We start from the raw sequence: 20553 nt of genomic DNA, 5'->3' as shown, positions 1-20553 counted from the left end.
TTGTGGTTTGGATCCATTGTCTCCTATATGCCAATCTCCTCAGGCAAACACATATTGTACAATGCCATGTTGTTTTCCCTCTGACCAAGTTCTCCATGAGGCATTGTGTGACTTTAATAACTCTGAGTTCATCCTGGAAGATACAATCCAGGCACTAAAATTTGGTTTTAATTAGCATTGGTTAATAACTAACATATGTTGTAATAGGAAAGGGAAGTGATGTAATAAATTTGGCACTGGAGGGGCTTCAGGGCAAAGTACTGTGGGATGTTTTCTTTGTTTATTTTTTATATTTTTTTTCTGTTCATAAATTATCCAAAAAATACAGTAAATAATTTTAGTGCACTGGATTTGCGGTGGCCAAAAGAAGCCTTCCTTTGTGTAGGCGTTTAGGTTTTTTTTTTTTTTAAATAACAGTATTATTCCATGGGAGTAAGTAAGGGTAATTGAGATGAAAATTTTGAAAAGGACCAAATACTCATTTTCAACATTTTTGGCATTCTCATTAGAACCCTCTGCACAATTTGTAAGCGGGTCAGATATTTAAATGAAGCAAACACTTCCTGGTAATTTGTGGATGTTTGTGTTTCTTCACACAGTAAATTTGGACTTACTTCTCATCATCTGATATATGACCCAATATATAAATGGTAACTCAACATTTAGAATACATACAGAAATCCCACCAAATAGAAATAACAGATTTGGTTTTTTTTCCATTTATTTATGTTAGTGGGATGGGGGCTGGATATGAAGGTGAGATTTTCATACTGAAGTTGTGGTGTTAAAGCTGAAAAGTTGAAGGTAAAATGTAACAGTTTGTCACAATTATGTCTCATATTGGCAGGTGTTCTGAACTTTCTGTTTGATAACTAGACATATAAATTTCAGTTCTTAAAGCTTTGTAGCCAATTTAAGGGCTCATTTATTTCCCTGACAGCAAGATGTATATGCTGCCTGGCATACTGGATGTCTGGGGCCAAATTCACCACTTTGTTGCTTGCTTGTCTCACAGGAAGTAAATAGTAGCAATTTTTCAGCCAAGGCAGACCAGCACAAGGTGTTTAGCAAATAAATGAGCATAAGATGACCTGTGGTGTCCTGAAATTACTAAAATTCATGAATAATAAAATGATCTATAGATTGTTAGCAGAGGGCTATAGCAAAGGCTAATTTGCAGCCAGTGAAGCTTTACGGGATAATTTGTAACTTTTGAAAATTTAATGACTTCATCAGTTTTTACCTATTTTTTTACTACTATAATTGTCTGAACACTCCCTTCAACAGAGATCTTCTATCCAGGCAATTTCATAGTTGCCTATATGCTCATGTTATGAATACATTGCTGCCTTTATCTGAAGAGGGTTTTGAAATTATTTTCTTTTCTTACACATCTTTTCTATGAGAAGTAGCACAAAGGACCCTTCATCTCAAGACATGTTTTGCACAGCACTCTGTAGATATAATTATCAGAAAAAAATCATGGCAGTAGTCCCAGGTAAATCAAAATGTCACAAAATTCATCTTTGAAAAAAAATCTATTTGATTTTATTGAAAAAATAAAACAGATCTGCCAAAATGTACAATTAAAGTAAACAGAGAGACAAATATAGGCTAAATTAGGGCATGTCCAGCAGCAGTCTGAAATTTCTCCTGTTTTCCACAATGTGGTTTTCAGGAAATTCTAACGACTGAGTATTCCCCTTTCTGTGCCCCATTTAGAGGTGATACTCATCCCAAGAGCTGTATCAAGTCTTTTCACCCAAACAAGGGTCAGACTTTGATATTAAGAACTGCATCTTAACAGCATGGAGTTGTAGGTATTGGATCCTCCTGCCCCCAAAATAACTTTTTCTCAAGAGAGAGTAGCCTATGTAAAGCCTGGGGGCCATGGATATTTTTGACTAGATAGTACTCAGGGTGTGAGCCTGCCTTTGATATGTACCATGTATCACTGTTTGTTCGGAAGATCAGATACTTCACTGAATATCTGAAGGCTGGATAGAGCCCATTATTGCATTTTGCGACAAAAGTAAATCTTATTAGATACAAGGGATGATACCCTGTCTATCTCCTGCCTCTTACACACATTCTGCAAATGGAAAAAGCCAATGTTTGTGCTTGTCTCAGATCTTCCTGAATAGAAATTGCATTCAACACAATATCAGCATGCAATGCTTGTTCTAAGGACTACTGCTGTATTCAGTTCTTGTTCCTGTCCTTGGAGTTATTTCATTTCCTTTTGCAGGATGATGATATGGTTTTAAAATCTCTAATTTTCCTGCACTGACATTCTTATAGATTCCTCACAGAGTACGGAGGGAATGATGTGCAACCCCTTTAGCCATGGTCCTACTCTGCCCCCTACCACAACCACAGAGCGGTAGCTGAGTTTAGGGACCAGGGATGATGAGTAAATGCAGTTAGGTAATTGGCAGCTGTTACATAACTAAACTTCCCTATCTTTCTCCCTTTTATGTCTGGGTGTGGAAAGGAGATCTCTTTGTGGATTTTCAGGGGCTGCCAAAAATGGCTATATTTCTAATAGGTTATGGACCTATCAGAGGAATGTTCCATTTGTAGAATTAAAGCTTCTATAAGAGCAGAACTAAACATTAAACTACATAGAGACAAAAACAGAACAGGAGAAGATTGTGTGCACTTTTTACTTTTTCTTTTCTGAATGTTCTTAATTAAGGGAGCTACATTTTCAAATCACTTTAAAAAAAGAAAGATAATTGTTTAACCTCATTCTGAGAATGCAGTGAAATAATGACATTTGGCAGATATAAAAAGAGGGTCCAAAGGGAACATATACAGCATTAATATCAGAAAAAGAGAAAGAATCAGACTGAAACACAGCAGGGTAAGGGAAAAATAAAATGAAAGTATAAAAGTGTACTGAAAAGAGGAAATAAACATAAAAATACGAAAATCAAATAGCTGAAGTACTTGTTTTAGAAACTTTGTCTTTTTATTGCTGAAATTGTAGATTGATATAGTTCTGAGCACCTAGCAAGTAAAATGAAGTATATAACACAGTAATAATATCTTCACAATACAGTTATTTAGCCACATCTGTGGAATTTGTTTATGGGAACCAGTTGAAGCTTTGCTTGGCAAGAACTCAATGCTGCAAAGACTGACATACATGCTTAGGCACATAAGCAACACTGACATAAAAATAAATTGGCTCCATGGAGCTACACATGTGCATTGGAGGATTGCAGCTCAAGATGGCAGCAAAACCATAATGGCAATATACCAAAACTCCCACAGAGTTTAGTATGATTTCTACATAGGGGAACATGGCAAAGTACTGTATGTTGCTATGTTCCTGGGGTTGCATTTCTTATGCACCCAAACTCCCAATGTCTTCAACAGTTTAGTAATTCTTCAGGAGTTTTGATAGTACAAGGAATGATTAGCTAGGACATAGCTGATAAACTTGCTATTGTTCAATGTCAGTTCTGCAATTCTTAGGCATGTGAGCAAGCCTTACTCACACAAATAGTTCCATCCATTTCAATGGGATTGCTTGTGTGAGCAGCCTAAAGAAGAATGGACCTGGTATGAACTTAGTTTTATATAGTTTGAACCTCTCTAGTCCAGCACTCTCTGGTCCAGTGACATTTATGGTCTGGCATGATTTTAGTTAGCCAGATGTCTATTTACCATGGATATGGCAAAGTTTCTCATGGTATGAAGTTTGTTTATAGCCATCAACCCTGGCTATCAGGGTTCTGTGCTGCTATATAGCACTAATTTACCCCCTAAATATCTTCTAAGAGCCCAGTAAGCAGAGGGGGTGTTGGTAATGTTACTGAACAATATTGATATCCTATGATTCGGCAAAGTCTTTGGGTTGGCACCAGTCAGGTTCCAAGGATGCCAGGTTCATCTTGTAGAAACTAGAATTTATATTGATAAGATGAAAAAACAATCCTTTGTTTTACTGTCAGAAGTTACTGGAGCAAGTCATACATGTATACTGTTGCAGGGACAATGCTATACCCCAGTTGTGCTTGACTGATGTGGCAAACATCATGGGCTAGTAGGAGAATTTAAGTGGATGCACAGGAGAACATGAATATTATTAAGTCATAGGCTATTTTAAAGAAAACAGCTGGAGTCTATTATGCGTGTTGGATCTCAGAGTGGTCCGCATGTCCATTTATCCCAGATGGGAAGGCTGAGTGGGCTCAAACAAGGCATATTTTGCAATGTTGACAAAACAGACATTTTATGGTTGCCACACTCAAACTCTTCAAATGTTGCTCATCTTGAGTGAGATCTTCCACAGGTGACATTAGGCCTGTGACAAGCCTGAACCATGTTGAGTGTCATTAAACCAAGCAGACCATTTATTTAATCCCAAATCTATGAAGATGGTGCCTAAAGGAGAACAAGTGGGAGCTGTCTCCTAAAAGGACACACAAAGCAAGAACATTTTGGGCTCTCTTGATCCACTGACCAGATATGAGAAATGTAACTCTCTTAATTCCCTGAGCAAGCTGTCCATAAGAACAGGTACAGACTTCACTTCAATATGACCTATCTGCTTTTGCTTGAGAGACCTTCCCAATTATCTAACACACTGACAAAGCTACTCTGTGGCCTGGTTCCAATCACTGCAAATATGGGAACCAAAGAACACAATGGAAGAGCATTTTTGTTAGTCTCTAAGGTGAAACAGGACCACTCATTGTTTTTAAAGTAACAGACTAACATGGCTTCCCCTCTGAGACTTTTTAACAAAAGAAGACCATAAAGTAAAAGACGTTCAAACTCCTTTTTCTACTGTAAATGACTTATTTCCCCCTATTTTGGTTGTTTATCTGGAGAGAGTGAGAGTGAGAGAGAGAGTGAGAGAGATTTTTCCTCCTTATTGAACTAGAGAAGGAATGTGTGGATTACGCATGGGTGTATGTGTATGTCTTTGGGGGAAATGGCTCTATTAATAGTTCACCAAAACTAACCCCTCCCTGCCAACAGCAATCTAATCAGTACAATGACTCCTTCATTAAATTAGTGTTATTTATAGCTTCTAGGGTGAAGCTGTATACATTGTTCAGTAGCAGTGGGGACTATTAGTTATAATAACAACTGCTAGATTTAAGGAGGAAGGAGGAAACTGTCCTGAGGTCATGGAATAAAGAAACCAGTTTGCTTCTTTGCATCCAAAAAATCTAACTAGGTAAAGTTTACTACTCTGTGCAATCTTCCTTCATTAGGGTCATAAACCAAAATGAACAGTCACTTTTTAAACCTACTAAATTGATTTCACTATTGAGACAGTATCTTTTAGCAAGACAGAGTAAAATCAAACAGCCACCTCCTTCAGTCTCCTCATGCACAATTAATATGAAGATATTGTCATTTTAGTCTGCTGATTTGATTACCTGCAGTATTAACTTGATGCTTTAATAAACCGGTGATCTAAATCAACATCATTGTTAACTCATTCATCTCTTGATTCAGTTTCAATTGTGATGTCAGTTTGATCATTATATCTTTTCAATCTTAATTAGTGTAGTGTAGTGGTAATAGTTTAGCTTCAGGGACATAGTCATTTAATGTCATATTTGTTTGCTTGTCCTTTTAAATAAAATGTGTGATCTGGTTTATACTTTCAAATTACATCATGGTCCCAGATTACAAGGAATAAGGTAAGATCTCTGAACTTCCTAAGAACCACTTGGCCCACTTCAAGCACATAACTGAAAAAAGCAGCCCTAGTTCTTTAATGTTTTTTTCTGATCATAATGGAATTTTCTAGAGCTCTCCTAAATCAATAATTATTATTATTACCTGTAGTACTAGCTGGGTTGATTCATCTATACAAAGGGAAATCTCCTAGTTAAACTACAAACTTCTGCAGTATTATGCCTTCGAAAAAGACATGTTAGAATGTGCATAAGAAATCTCTTGTTCTGAGAATGCTGCACTGTGTATAAATATCAAAAATAAACCATTTGTGTATATCTAACAAAACTGTGCTATGTGATTTTGTACTATTCTCTGTGATTGTCAGCTTCTTTCTGAGAAATCTTGGGACCAAGGCAACAGGAGAGTTACTGTCACGGTTGAGGGATGTCTAGAAAGGTACGAAGGTTGATAGGCATTCACCTTCATGAGAAGAAAATACAAGTGTGTGTCTGCGTATTTTCATATTCCACTCATCCATCACTTGTGTGACACAAATGTTCGCTTAATATAAATGAGAGCCAAATAATACAAAAAAATTAAGGGTCAGGAATACAGCATAGGCACAGGACTTTCCTGCAGGTTGCTATTTTTTCCAGAGGATCCTTTAGGAGGGAGAGAGGGAGGGATCTGGAAGCTTATGGGAAATGTCACCTATTTCTTCCATTCAGTAAAATGGTGAGCTCCCTCGTCTCCTTCAACTATATATTGGTTAATGCAGAAACAGTTTTGCTTTAGGAAGAACTTAATTAGTTTATTTTCTTATGCATGGAAACCCACCTATTATAGTGGAGGACTACCAAGATCCTTATTGTTCATTGCCATCATATCTAAATAGCAAGGTGTATTTCTGTGATAGTAGACTTTTCAAAATTAATTCCTGATGCTCTGCTCTGACACAACATACCATGCTGTGAATAAAGACCTGCTTCTCCTCTTATGATTTCTGCTTTTAACTAGTGCAATGTAAATACATAGTCATTAAAATGACCACAAGCCAACAATTCCTGCCTCAGAAATGGTTGCACTGTTATCAGATTCTGTTGCGCCTTACTAATCTGCTAGAGAGTAGAAAGAAGGAGACACAGGACTCAGCAAAGCTGAAGGAGGCTTTTTGCAGCTCCCTGTTTCTGAGGCAGGTTCGACACTGTTCCTAACACTCTTATAATTTACAACATCCATCATCTGACTATGCCCCCTTCTTCCTGCACAAGTTAAGTTATAGACATTGTAACCTGTGTGCCTTTCCGCCCCTGGTGTTGCTGAAACAGCACAAAGAAATGGCAACAAGTCCATGGTAATACAGTTTAAGTGTTTAGTTCTTTTATTCTGGAAGAAAAAAATGACTATTTCCTGTTTGTTGTAGCCTTTGAGAGTCTACACTGCAATTAGACACACAAACCTGGCCCATGCCAGCTGAGTTGGACTCAGACCAAAGGGCTGCTTAATTGTGGTTCAGCCATTCTGGCTCTGACTGTAGCCCAAACTCCAGAACCCTCCTGCCTCACGGGGCTCTGGGCTCCAGTCTTAGGGCACATCCACACTGAAAGCTTATTTCAGAAAAAGCTATTTTGAAAGTAGCTTATTTCGAAATAGATCATCCATCTTAAAGGGAAGCCTCCAAATCAGTCTGAGGCAGGCTCCCCTAATGTGGATGAGCTACCTTGATTTAGAGTCCCAGGAGACACTGGGGAGGAATAACTTAGAATGGCCCTGTTGAGGAGCAATTTTGACAAACAGCACTGGAGCATCCACATACACCCTCTTCTGAAAGAGTTTTTTCGGCATAGGCATTATTCTTCATGGAATGAGGTATATCAACATCAGAAAAAGCCTTTCATTATTTCAATTTTCTTTCAAAATAATGTAATTGCTATGTGGACACTAGTATTGTTTTTCTGGAATAACGGCCATTATTCCGGAATAAAGGTGCAGTGTAAATTCACCCTTAGTTAAAATGTCTTCAGTTAAACATCCCCTTAGCCCAAGCCCCATAATCCAAAGTCAGCCACTGGTTTCTAATTGCAGTGTAGACAGAACCTGAATCAATGGTTCCTTATGACTTATTGCTACCAACTGCATTGTGGTATTGTAGTTCACTTGTACAATGGGTGTGTCTAGACTACAGAGGGTTTTTTTAAGAGGACTTTTTTCAAAAAAAACCCCAAAACCAACCTTCCCCTGCATCTAGACTGCCGCTGCGTTCTTTCGAAATTAAATCGAAAGAATGTGGCGGTTTTTTCAACCGTTGGAAACCTCTTTATGAGGAAGAACGCCTTTTTTCAAAAGCGCTCTTTTGAATTAAGGCATTCTTGAATGCAAACCGGGCTTTTTTGAAAGAAAGCATCCAGACTGCTTGTGTGCTCTTTCAAAAAAGAGGCTCACTTTTTATAAAGAACTGGTTGCAGTCTAGACGCTCTCTTTCGAAAGAGGTTTTTTCAAAAGATTCTTTCAAAAAAAGCCTTTTTTGAAAGAGGCTTGTAGTCTAGATGTACCCCTAGTTCCACACTGCAGAAAGTCTTCATTTGTTCAGTTACAAACAGATATGTGTCTGGATAGCACATATACATTATTCTGGTCATTTCAATTCCTGATCACCTATAAGCAATATTAAAAAACACAGAGGAATTGAGCCAACTACAGAGGTGATGTAAATACTGATATAAGCAACAATTGTAAAATCTGACTGTAATGTGGTAAGTCTGATACCACAAATTTTTCCTACAATTATTAACAGCAACTAAAGAGACCAATATTGCTACCTGGTTTCATCTAAGCCAAGGCTAATTAAACATGAAGCTATATGGGGAAGGACCTGAGTTGTGACTATACAGAAAGAAGGCAAAGATTAGAAGGAGGCTGCTCAATAGCCATCCTAGTCATATTTAAAGAAAGGTCTCTGTTTGGAAGAATGATAGTAAGGTAGCAGATAGGAGATTTTTCTAAAATAAGCCATATATCCCTCTCCCTTGGAAATATTACAGGTGATGAAGGTTTGGATACGTGGGAAATAATTGTAAATAGAAATGAGGTGTAGTTAGTATGGCAAAGAATACTCATATGGAAATTGTACGTAAGAGACAAAATTAAAGTGTAGCCGTAGTGAACAAAAACCTAGTTGAGCATTCAGGGAACATACTATGGTAAATCAAGCTAGGAGAAAAAAACTCTGTGATTATTAATGACATAGCATATGTGGAAGCTGTTAGGAGACATCAGAGGGAAACAGGGAAGAAAAAAGGTAGCCCATAATGGGAAAGAAATAACAAAGCAACAAAATAGCGGAAAGAGATGTTATGAGAGATAGTGGGGATAACAATGATGACATAAGCTATACCTTTGGCTCGAACTAATGCGTCCTGGCATGCACTTTCACTTTCGAATCAGCTGTTGAGCAAAGTAACGCACCGGCGAGATCATGCTATTGAAGCGTGCGATATTTCAGTCGCCTACATTTGCGTCCCTAACTCAAACTAGGGAGCAAGTATAGACGTACCCTAAGATACTCCAATGTAAAAAAAAAAGTGAAAACTCTCACAGAAATGTTCCATGGAATTAGTAATGGTAACAATTGAGTGCAGAGATCTTTGAGAGGAAAAACACAATTCACTAAATAAAACTATGATATGAGATAGTGAAGAGGTGAAAGGATGATGATGAAAGTATTTTAAATGGAAACTTTGGAATGACTAGTGTCTCAAAGCTATAATGAACAGCAAAAATTCTACTTCAGGCAAGGATTGTATATGCTTTGAAATGCTTAAACCAGTGGCTGAAAGAATTCTGAGGATGAAATTGTACCATTACATGAGCATAAACAAAGAATTTACCAATGAACTGGAAGCATGCAGTTTTTGTTCTGGTAAGAAAACCATACAGGCTGCAATCAAGATCTGATCCATTCAGGCCAATTGCCCTTACAGTTTATTTGGGTTAAACCATATACAATGAAATATTTACCCCCACACCACCACTGAAAGGGTTAAAATGGCTGTGAAGGGGCTACTGGTGAGAATTAGCTGAAGTGAGGTGTAGGCTGGATATACCATCCTAACTGGACCTGAACCTTCCCTGGGCAGGAAGAGGGGGGACTTGTATAAAGCCACAGAGTATAATGCATAAAGTGGTTGCAAGGAGAAAGAGAGAGTCAGTAGTCATTTTCATGGTTGAGAGAAATCAGCAAATAGAAGCCTATGAAAAACAGCAGCAAAGGTGAGATCACATACCCTTGGTTGCTGATTGTAGGATCCCTAGACTGGAACCCAGTGTAGTGGGAGGGTCTGTATTCCCCTAAGAGCCACCGGGGGAGGGGGCTAAAGGATAAGGCAATGGCTGTGGAGAATGCCTGATGTGGTTTGTTTACACAGATTTTGATATTCCAACCAGGGGAAATTACAATGAACTGGGTGGAGGACCAAGCCAGATGGAGAAAGTGATGCAGTTCATGCTGCAGTTCATGCAGCATGAGAGAGACTGCCAAATAAGTGACAGGATTAAGGGAGAGGAGAAACCACAAGAAGAGATGTCAAACCTGTGGTAAGTAAATCCCCAGAGTGGCCACAAGGAAGCATCTTAGCAATGAGTGAATCAGACCCCACCATACCATGGGAAAAAATGGTAACTGTGATTGTTTTCATATTTAGGGGAGAGTCAACTTAGGAGGGAAAGGAGTGTGATTTACTATATTCTTAGGAGAGAAACTGAACAACAGAATAGTATAAGAAGTAAATAATTTATTATAACTTTTTGAGGTACTGAAAAAATCTCATATGATGTCACAAAGTGTCTAACAAGGATATAAATGTGAGACAAGGTAGATGGATAAGGTATTTCTTAAGTAAAAGAACGATACAGATCTGAGTAAGGAAAGCCTACCTCAGTCTATGGATGCTTACAAAAGGCACTCTACAGGAGAGTGACATTAGTCCTATCTTATTCAACATCATAATGAATTATCTTCCAAAAGAGATGAGTGTAAGAAAAGGCATCACCCCATTTGCTGAAAACTATGCCATATGGGCCCAAATCAGCAATCCTGAAGTATCTGCTAAATGAACAAACAAAGCACTTAGGAATTCTTGAGAATGGGGCCACATGCAGGGTTTTAAATTCTGACTTTGCAAAACTAAGGGAACAGTATTTTCTAAAAGAAAATTAAGTTGTAACTATATGGGCAGCAAATGAGCATACTTAACAGCTGCAATTTTTTAGGTGTTACCTTTGATAGCAAGCTTTCTTGGAAGGATCATATTTGAAAATATTAAAGGTAAGTATAAAAGCAAAATCAACTTGCTTAAAAGGCCTCTGTTCCTTTGATTGGAATGAAGAAACCTGTAAGGCAATACAAATGTGTGTGTTTTTTTTCAGTTAAGCTGTAAAGTTGGCTTTAAATTGGGTCAGACACGTATGCTCATTGGTCATCTTGTCTGAGCCTTATCAGGGCTATTGGCTCTTAGAAATGGCACTTCAGGAAGTAGAAATTATATACTTAAGAAAGTATTGCAGAAAACAACTGCATTGATGCAGTTGGGTGTAATTACCGTGATACCATTCATTCCTGCCTAAATAAGACCTTATAGGTTTCATAAGTAAGTAACAGGCCTGCTGATGGCATGGGGGGGAAGGATGGATGTCAATGAGGAAGATGCTCCACAATTTGGAGATTTAAAAGGGCCCAGGGCTTCTGAGCCCTGCTGCCATTACTATGGCAGCAACTGGAGCTCGGGACCCTTTAGAACTGCTACTAGAATGCTTGCAGCATGCTCAAGAGCCCCGCTCCACATGTTCCATCTGGCTCTGAGGACCAGTGGAGGGGGATGCTGGGCAATTTGGGCAGTGCTGAGGGCTGGCTGCCCCCGATCCACCCCTTCTACCTGAGACCCTGCCCTTTCCAGGAGTTCAGAACCACCACCTACACTCATAGGATATGTCTACACTACAAAGTTAATTTGAACTAACAGACGTTAGTTTGAATTAACTTTGATAGGCTCTACACATGCAAACCGCTAGTTTGAACTTAATTCAAACTAGCGGTGCGCTTAATTTGAACTAGGTAAACCTCATTTTATGAGGACTAACGCCTAGTTCGAATTAACTAGTTCGAATTAAGGGCTGTGTAGCCACTTAATTCGAACTAGTGGGAGGCTAGCCCTCCCCAGCTTGCCCCTGGTGGCCACTCTGGGAAACACCAGGGAAACTCTTCTGCCCCCCTCCCAGCCCCGGAGCCCTTAAAGGGGCACGGGCTGGCTACGGTGCCCGTGCCAGGTGCAAGCCTACCAGCACCCAGCCAGCAGACCCTGCACCTGGCACGGCTCGAGCTGGCCACCCACTGCCACCCAGCCCTCCGCCTCTTCCCGGGACCAGGCTGGCGGCTCCCGGGAGCCTGCCCAGATCCGCAAGAGGCGGGCGCCTGCCTGGTCTAGTGCAGACATCGTGGACCTCATCCACAACCTCCGCAGTAGGCACAGGAAAGCGGCCATCTAGAGCAGGATAGCTGCCAGCCTGGCCACCCAGGAGCAGGTTGGCATGAAAATCAAGGTGGTCCACTGAGACTCCCGACCCTGAGCCCTGAGCTTACAATGGCCGTACTAGGTCAGACCAAAGGTCCATCTAGCCCAGTAGCCTGTCTGCTGACAGTGGCCAACACTAGGTACCCTGGAGGGGATGGACCAAAGACAGTGACCAAGCCATTTGTCTCGTGCCATCCCTCTCCAGCCTTCCACAAACTTCGGGCAGGGACACCACTCCTACCCCCTGGCTAATAGCACTCCATGGACCCAACCTCCATCACTTTATCTCACTTCTCTTTAAACTCTGTTCTAGTTCTAGCCTTCACAGCCTCCTGCAGCAAGGAGTTCCACAGGTTGACTCTTTGCTTTGTGATAAAGAACTTTTTGTTATTAGTTTGAAGCCTGCTACCCATTCATTTCATTTGGTGTCCTTTAGCCTGCTACCCATTCATTTCATTTGGTGTCCTTCAATTATGGGAACTAATGAAGAACTTTTCTTCATGCACCCTCTCCACACCACTCATGCTTTTATAGACCTCTATCATATTCCCCCTCAGTCTCCTCTTTTCTAAGCTGAGAAGTCCCAGGGTATGTCTACACTACCCTCCTATTTTGAAGTAGGAGGGTAATATAGGCATACTGCACTTGCAAATGAAGCCTGGGATTTGAATTTCCCGGGCTTCATTTGCATAAGCTGGGCGCCGCCATTTTTAAATCCCGGCTAGTTCGAACCCCGTGCCGCACGGCTACACGCGGCACGGAGTAGCTAGTTCGGATTAGGCTTCCTAATCCGAACTAGCTGTACTCCTCATTCCACGACTATTTGATTATCTGATAGGGGTTCGAACTGCCGGCATTTAAAAATGGCGTCGGCCAGCTTTATGCAAATGAAGCCCGGGAAATTCAAATTCCGGGCTTCATTTGCAAGTGTGGTATGCCTACATTACCCTCCTACTTCGAAATAGGAGGGTAGTATAGACATACCCCTAGTCTCTTTAGCCTCTCTTCATATGGGACCTGTTCCAAACCCCTGATCATTTTAGTTGCCCTCCCCTCTCCCACGCTCTCTCTTCCCCTCTCCCACCTTCTTTTCCCAGTCTCCCCGAGTTTTGTTCAATAAAGAGAGTTTCTATTTTTGAACACACGTGTCCTTTATTTTGTACATCAGGAAGGGGGGTATAGGGAGGGGTAAGTGGAAGGAGGTGAGGGAGGAATGGGGTACGAGCTCCCAATGGGGAGGACTGGGGTGGCTCTGCGGGTTCCTCGGGGTGGAAGATCTCCTGCAGCCCCCCGATTGACCCGCCCTCCGGATGGCAGCCTGCGGCAAGTGCAGTCGGGCTGATGGCCGAGTGCTGTGATGCACCGAGTGTGGGCACTCAGGGCACTCCAAGCCAGGACTGCTTTGCAAGCGGGGAACCCCTGAGAACTGTCTGTCCGGGGTGGGGGTGGGGTCCCTTTAAGTACAGCCCTCGGCTAGCCTGAGGCAGCAGCTCCACACTCTAAATCCTAATCTGATGCCCTGCCGGCACTGCTTCCGGCCATCCTTAACCTCAGTTCAGGGTCCACTCAGTGCGGACATGCTAATTCGAATTAGCAAAACGCTAATTAGAACTAGTTTTTAAGTCTAGATGCGCTAATTCGAATTAGCTTAGTTCGAATTAACTAATTCGAACTAAGTTAGTTCGAATTAGTGCTGTAGTGTAGACATACCCATATTGCCCAGAGGCTTGGTGATCCTTTCAGTTCCCTGGTGATCAATGAAGTGATAGAAAAAATGGTGAAAATAGTTTGTCAAGCATGAGCAAATCTATTTAAACATCCCTCTGGATAAACTAGTTTCCAAAAAACTAATTACAATGAGTTGAGAGAGGAATGGTAGGAAATATGGAAAAAAGAAGCAAAAGGGGAAATATTCCATGAAATTTCCCTGGGAGATGAAATTACATGTATTCTGATGCACTGAGATAGTTCATGAAATGACTCTATTTAGATTAACAACTGGCTATTGTGGCTTAAATAGGAATTTGTTTCTAACAAAACAAACATAAAGATGCATTATGCAGAATGTGCAAGGTTCAAAGAAATAGTTGATCATCTCCTTTGGGAGTGCACAAGAGTATACCATAAAAAAGAAGTATTTATGTGAAGAACTTAGAGGCCTTAAAGTATCCCCATTTTCAATTAAAACCTTGGTAAAATCAGGAAAATTGAGCCCCATAAAAAAGTAGTAATGCACTTCCTTAAAAATGCCAAGAAAGGTGAAAATTTTTGAATTTTTCAATGGTGTCCAGTGCTTTATGGTCACAGAGTCAGCAAGTGAGTCTTCTTTTTGCCATAAAAAAAGGAAGAAACAGTGCTTTGGTCACACTCTTGATCTAGAGAGACTAGAAGGTTCAAGGAGGAAACGTAGCACGAGTATTTGCTTGAGCAATAAAGCCTGGTAAAAGGCCAGAAGAAATATAAAGCACCCACATGATGGGGGATCCCTAATAACAGGGCAGGTTCTGGACTGCCCAGCAGAGAATTCTGGGAGTTTATTGATTGAGACATGGAGATGGATGGAAGTCTATTTAACTGGAGATGGTAAGAAGCTGAAAGCTAAATTTGGTGCACGAGGGAATCATTATAATTATTAGGGCCAGTCTTCCATCTTCACAAAGTGAACCTAAAGTGGCCAGAGACTGCTATTGGAGAGTTCCCCCATTTATGAGGAATCTCACCTAGATGAAGCTTTAGGTGCCATAAACCTCAAGTGCTTTTAACCCCAGCCCTTGGTATAAAGGAGCTAGGTTTGGAAGACGAAGGGAAAGGAAGAAGCATGGCAGAGCACAAGTCCATTGTAATTGATTCTTCGCTGTTGTAAAGTTTCTGAGGGACCTAACACCAGTAGCATAATTTGAACTGCCCCACTTCCCCGCTGATATAAGTTGCTCCAGAAATGGGCAGCTGAGAATCAAAGAGCTTTGATTGACTGGGGTACATGGAGAATCGAGCCTTTCACAGGCCCCTCCAGTCTTATTTTACATCCATCTATTAATTGTGTTTCATGCCACAACTGTAAAGATTTACATCTACTTATTAGTATATTTGAACATTTAAATTACTGTGGAATCAGGTCCTCCATGGATCTGGAAGACCTATACGTATAAGATATTACCTCAGTTTTCATTTAAAACAAACAAAACAATTTGTTCTTTTTGTAAAATGTGCAAATGAATAATCATGTTCCATTTGTTCCAGTATTATTTGTCCTAAAGCATTCTCTTATTAGCTCTTAACCAACACCTGTTATAGCAACCTATGGCTATAGAACCCCCACACTAAGGTGAAGGTGCAACCAAGGTTGCTACTGATGGTGTGTAGGAATGTTGCAAGCTTCCACCTACCTGAACTGATGCCTGCACTGAGCAGTTACTGTAGCTTTTGTCCACAAGGAGTATTGCTTACTATTTTCTTAAGTATACAGTGTTGTCTTCGGGCCCCAGGCATAGATCAGTCTCATTGTGCTAGGCATAATAGCTTACAATCATAATAGCTTACAATCCTAACAGTAGGATGAAAATAAACCATCAAATAGAAGTGAAAAAGTAGAAGAGGAAACAGTAAAATGAGCAAGCTTTACTTAAAGTGAGAAGGAATGTCACCCGGTGAATTACGCATGGAACTATTAATCTGGGATTCTACCTTCTGATCCTGGTTCTGATATTAACCCCCTCTTTGATCTTGATGAAACTCCTAAGATCTGAATCTTCCAACCTTGCTCAAACTGAATAGATTCTTATTTGGGGAGTAGCCCCATTCAAGCCAAATAGCTGCAGGCAAAGTAGGCTGGGCTCCAATTCTCTTCCAGTAGGGGTAGGGAGTTGGTTAAAAAATTACCTCTGAAAATATTAAATAAACCAGTTAAATTATGCTAAAATATCTCCCCATAATATTAAAACAAGCCCTTCCCATAATATGAGAATGACAATAAGAAGATATCAGTGATATTTTATTGGATGACATGAAAAATGGCTTCATATATTGACACAAAAATGCAAAATATGTGTCTCAATTTTTTTAAAAAGTGTTAATTTTTGTGTCATATAGGTTGCTTGCCCATATGAATGTATGCTTAACTATATTTTCCCTGTATGGTAGGGACACTCATTCTTTAACATTTAGGAGGTACAAGCTGAAAAGCTTATTGAGAGCAAGGACAAAAAAGATGGCTGTTGCATAAATGAGAAAGAATTCAAATGCCTAAACAAATCTGAAAAGCCTTGAGAAGTTGAATACACAAGTTAGACTAGCCCTGCACGGTTCTAACTTTTGTATTTAGCATTTACACAGTCAATAACCTAAACTGTCATTGACCTTGGTAGCAAAATGGGGCAATATTTTCACTTGGGTGAACTGTTATTGGATAATTTCTCCAGTGTATTAAGCACAGCATTCATTCCATCAACATCGAGTATGCATGTTATCTTTTACCATCTATTTCTTTTTCTGTTGTGCAAACATTTTTATTGTGCTCAGTAGAAGGACAAAATCTACTCTTTGTGAGCTAATGTAATCCTTGGTCTAACACCAATGAAATCACCTTACTCCACTTCATTTGGTTCCTTGTCTTGAAATAGGAGTGCCTCATATAACTTATCAAGGCAGTAATGCAGCAGAGCATATTAATCCAAATGTAAGAATTTTTGTGATTTTTTTACTATTTTACTTTACTTTTTAAATTGTGGAAACTCACCTTCAGCTCTTAGCTTTTGGACGTGATCACAATGAAATACAGTTAAAATACAATTTGTAAATTAACTCATGCTGTTGTCAGTTGATGGCATCAAAGAAGTATCCCCACATTTATGACACTCGTTGTGCTGCAAAGCAAAACAGAAATTTATAGAAAGTTTTCCCACCTTTTTGCTTGGACATTTCTTAAAGAAAACAGCATGTGTCCCAATAATCTAACTTATGCACAAGCTTCAATAAACAGAATTAGTATAATGTCCTAAAATCTAACAGTCTGAGGTCACATAAAGAATCAAGATTCTCTCCCTGGTTCCCATTTTGCTGCAGGCAGAAATACTTGGAACTAAAACTTTAGCATACATAAATTACTAATTCCTAGATGCTGTTCTAGTTGAATTTGCTGGTGTTTGAGGTGGAGAGAAAAACTTTCCCTGATCTTGTGTGTCTACTCCCCAATTACTTAACTAGGGGAAGGATTAGAGGAAAGCTCATAAGCATGAAGGGAAGCCAATGTTGCTGCGTAGAAGGAATGCAGAGGGAGGAATGATACAAATCTTGACTAAATATAAAAGTGCCCCAGATTAAAAGTATTTTGAATATATTGATTCACTGCAATCTTATGTGTGGACACTCCCATATTGATTATAACTGGTTATGTCAGTGATGGGCAATCACAATTAGTAGGTGGTATGTATGAGTATATCTCATTCATCTCAGTGGGCGGCCTGTGGCTCACACGCTCCCCCTCTCTGCCTCCTTCTGCCGCACTCCTCTCATGCACTGAGGCAATAGTGCCCTGAACTTGCTTCTCCCCCACCCTCCCAGAACTTTCAGAGAACCATGAATTTGCTCACACTTCATCCTTGCTACTACATCTCCCTCCCAGAGCTCAAATGTCACAAACAGTTGATTTGTAGTATTTGTAGCTCTGGGAGGGAGTGGGAAGAGTGGGATGGAGTGCAAATCAGGTGATTTATCCTGAAAGTGCTGGGAGAGTAAGGGAGAAACAAGGAAGTGCTGGGCTCCAGTGCCCCAGTGCGTAAGAGTCATGAGAGGTAGAGGAATAGACAGGGGGTCCACAGGCTGCAGGTGGAACCCCAGTGGGCCACAACAGATTGCCCACCAGTGGGTTATGTTTTTTTAGCTGGTATCTGTATCTTAATTGATACAGATCTAAACTTAATCTAAACTGAAAATGAAGCCACTAATACTATAGTTTCTTTATATAAAACTGCATGTTTAACTAACAGACGAAAGTACTTAAAAATGGCCATATTGGGTCAGACCAAAGGTCCATCTAGCCCAGTATCCCGCTGTCTGCCAATGGCCAATGCGAGATGCTCCAGAAGGAGTGAACACAAAAGGGAATCATCAAATGATCCCTCTCTCATCATTCATTTCCAGCCTCTGACAAACAGAGGCTAGAAACACTATTCCTACCCATCCTGGTTAACAGCCATTGATAGACCTAACCTCCATGAATTTATCTAGTTCTTTTTTCTACCTTGTTAAAGTCCTGGTCTTCACAACATACTCTGGCAAGGAGTTAACACAGAAGATTGACTGTGCTCTCTCTGAGTGAAGAAAAACTTCCTTGTGTTGTAACATCAGATATTTAGTTTAAACAGTACAAATAAGTGAAGACCCTGATATAGGGAAGTAAGAAAAACATAAGAGAGAGATGAATACAAAGGACAGAAATAGCAGTGTTTCAAAAATGAGAATATTTCTCTACTGTGTGATAATTAATGTGACATTGAGGCCATGGATAAATAACAATTGGTTACTACATTAATGCCATAGTTTACCCTGCTCTATCTACAACCTTCCTATTGGCATCAGTGGGGGTTCCTCTGGTATTATGTTGTCATACATTTATATATGCCAGCTCTAGATAGGGTCTTGAGCCAAGGTCTTACCAATGTCAGAATTATTTTTTGATATACAAATTGAGAAAAATCAGTCTCCTTTTCTGGAGCCTTTTCACCTTAAGCTCAAAAGCAATCTTCACTGCTTTTAAAACAAACAAACAAACAATACCCCTGCTTCTTGGAATTTTAACCTTTTCAAAATTCTAACCTGTGCATGTCACAATGGAGGTGTAGTTGAAAGGAAAAGTTGAAATAGAACTACTTCCATCAATAGGTCTTGAACTCAACATTACCTGCTTTGTCACACAAGAAAGTTATGTCAGGGAGCGTGCAGGCTTCAAGAGAAAACAGAAGAAACTAAAGAAACAGACATCACTAAAGAGAGGTTAAAATTCACACAATCATAAAACAGTCTCATGACTTGTTTCTCTGGCTAAATATAAATACCTTGTTCACAGTGAAATGGTCCCATTCTGAAGATCAGCCATATGAACATATTTAGGTATACTTAAGCACAATTATGTTATGTACTTTTTTGTTTTCTATGCTGGATAAATACATACTTCTTAATAGAATTCAATGTATAGAGAAAAGAAGAAAAGACAGAAAACGATGCAATCTTGTATATATCTATTTGCCACAGAAATAAGAGGGTAGAACAATGATTCTGAGATTCCCCAGATTGTGTATTTTGGGAAACATTGTTTAGAAATGGTATTTCTTATAACATAGCTTCATGGTGAAATAAAAACACTTACATTACAATGATCACATTGTTCTAATACTGGAAGTTACCTCACAGCAGTATTCCTTTGTTTCGTAAGGCAGGTGGAGTCTCTCTGATCTCTCTTAGTCAATTCTTCACCTCTCTTGCTTTTCCCCTTCTCTCCATTTAATGACTTGCTTGTCTCTCCTTGTCACTTACCAGGCTCATGATAGGCTAGCCGTGTAATAGTCACAAGACTTCTGGATGAGTTGCATAGCAACAACACCCTTAAGGAAGGCACACTCACTCCCAGACCTACTCCATCCACACACAGGGTGAATAATTGGCACTGCTCTTTTGGACAACATATATTACTCCTCCCCTCAATGCACCTGCCCTATTCAACAGAACAGTGAGAAAGATGAGAATAGTCCCACTGACCTTACTCCTTGTTACCCATCCCCATCTATAACTGAACTCTTTGAGCAATAGATGAAAGAGGGTATGTCTACACTACCCCGCTAGTTCGAACTAGCGGGGTAATGTATGCATACCGCACTTGCTAATGAAGCCCGGGAAATTCAAATCCCGGGCTTCATTAGCAAGTGCGCTATGCATACATTACCCTCCTAGTTCGAACTAGGAGGGTAGTGTAGACATATCCAGAGATACTGTTTGCTGCTCATCAAGAATATTATTATAAGTAGCCCTTTCCCATGCCACAAAAAAGTATAAGAAAACTTCCTGCACACACATAATCACAATGGTCAACCATATTTTGATACTATGTTCACATATAAGTCATAAGAACATCAGAACATAAGAACGGCTGTACTGGGTCAGACCAAAGGTCCATCTAGCCCAGTATCCTGTCTGCCGACAGTGGCCAGCACCAGGTGCCCCAGAGAGGGTGGACCGAAGATAATGATCAAGCAATTTGTCTCCTGCCATCCCTCTCCAGCCTCTGACAAACAGAGGCCAAGGACACCATTTTATCCCCTGGTTAATAGCCTTTTATGGACCTAAC

General features: G+C 40.1%; 1 long non-coding RNA gene across 4 annotated transcripts in view; it reads right to left on the bottom strand.

The window, feature by feature from the left end:
- The window catches only part of LOC112544200 (uncharacterized), a 35269-nt gene extending 15539 nt beyond the window's left edge, over positions 1 to 19730 (bottom strand). The window contains exons 1-2 of one of the 4 annotated variants that reach the window (XR_012901523.1): positions 19616 to 19730; positions 16951 to 17077 (exon numbers count right to left, since the gene is read on the bottom strand). This is a non-coding gene — a long non-coding RNA (uncharacterized LOC112544200). Of the gene's footprint in view, positions 1 to 16950; positions 17078 to 18453; positions 18590 to 18868; positions 18966 to 19578 lie in introns of those variants that run through there. The other 3 variants (XR_012901524.1, XR_012901525.1, XR_012901527.1) reach the window with 3 other exon arrangements.
- Between the last annotated feature and the right edge of the window lie 823 nt (positions 19731 to 20553).

This window comes from Pelodiscus sinensis, chromosome 1, assembly GCF_049634645.1.
Source record: "Pelodiscus sinensis isolate JC-2024 chromosome 1, ASM4963464v1, whole genome shotgun sequence".
Classification (NCBI taxonomy): Eukaryota; Metazoa; Chordata; order Testudines; family Trionychidae; genus Pelodiscus; species Pelodiscus sinensis.
The sequence above is the reverse complement of the archived record's forward strand: the minus strand, read 5'-3'. Positions and strand labels throughout refer to the sequence as shown.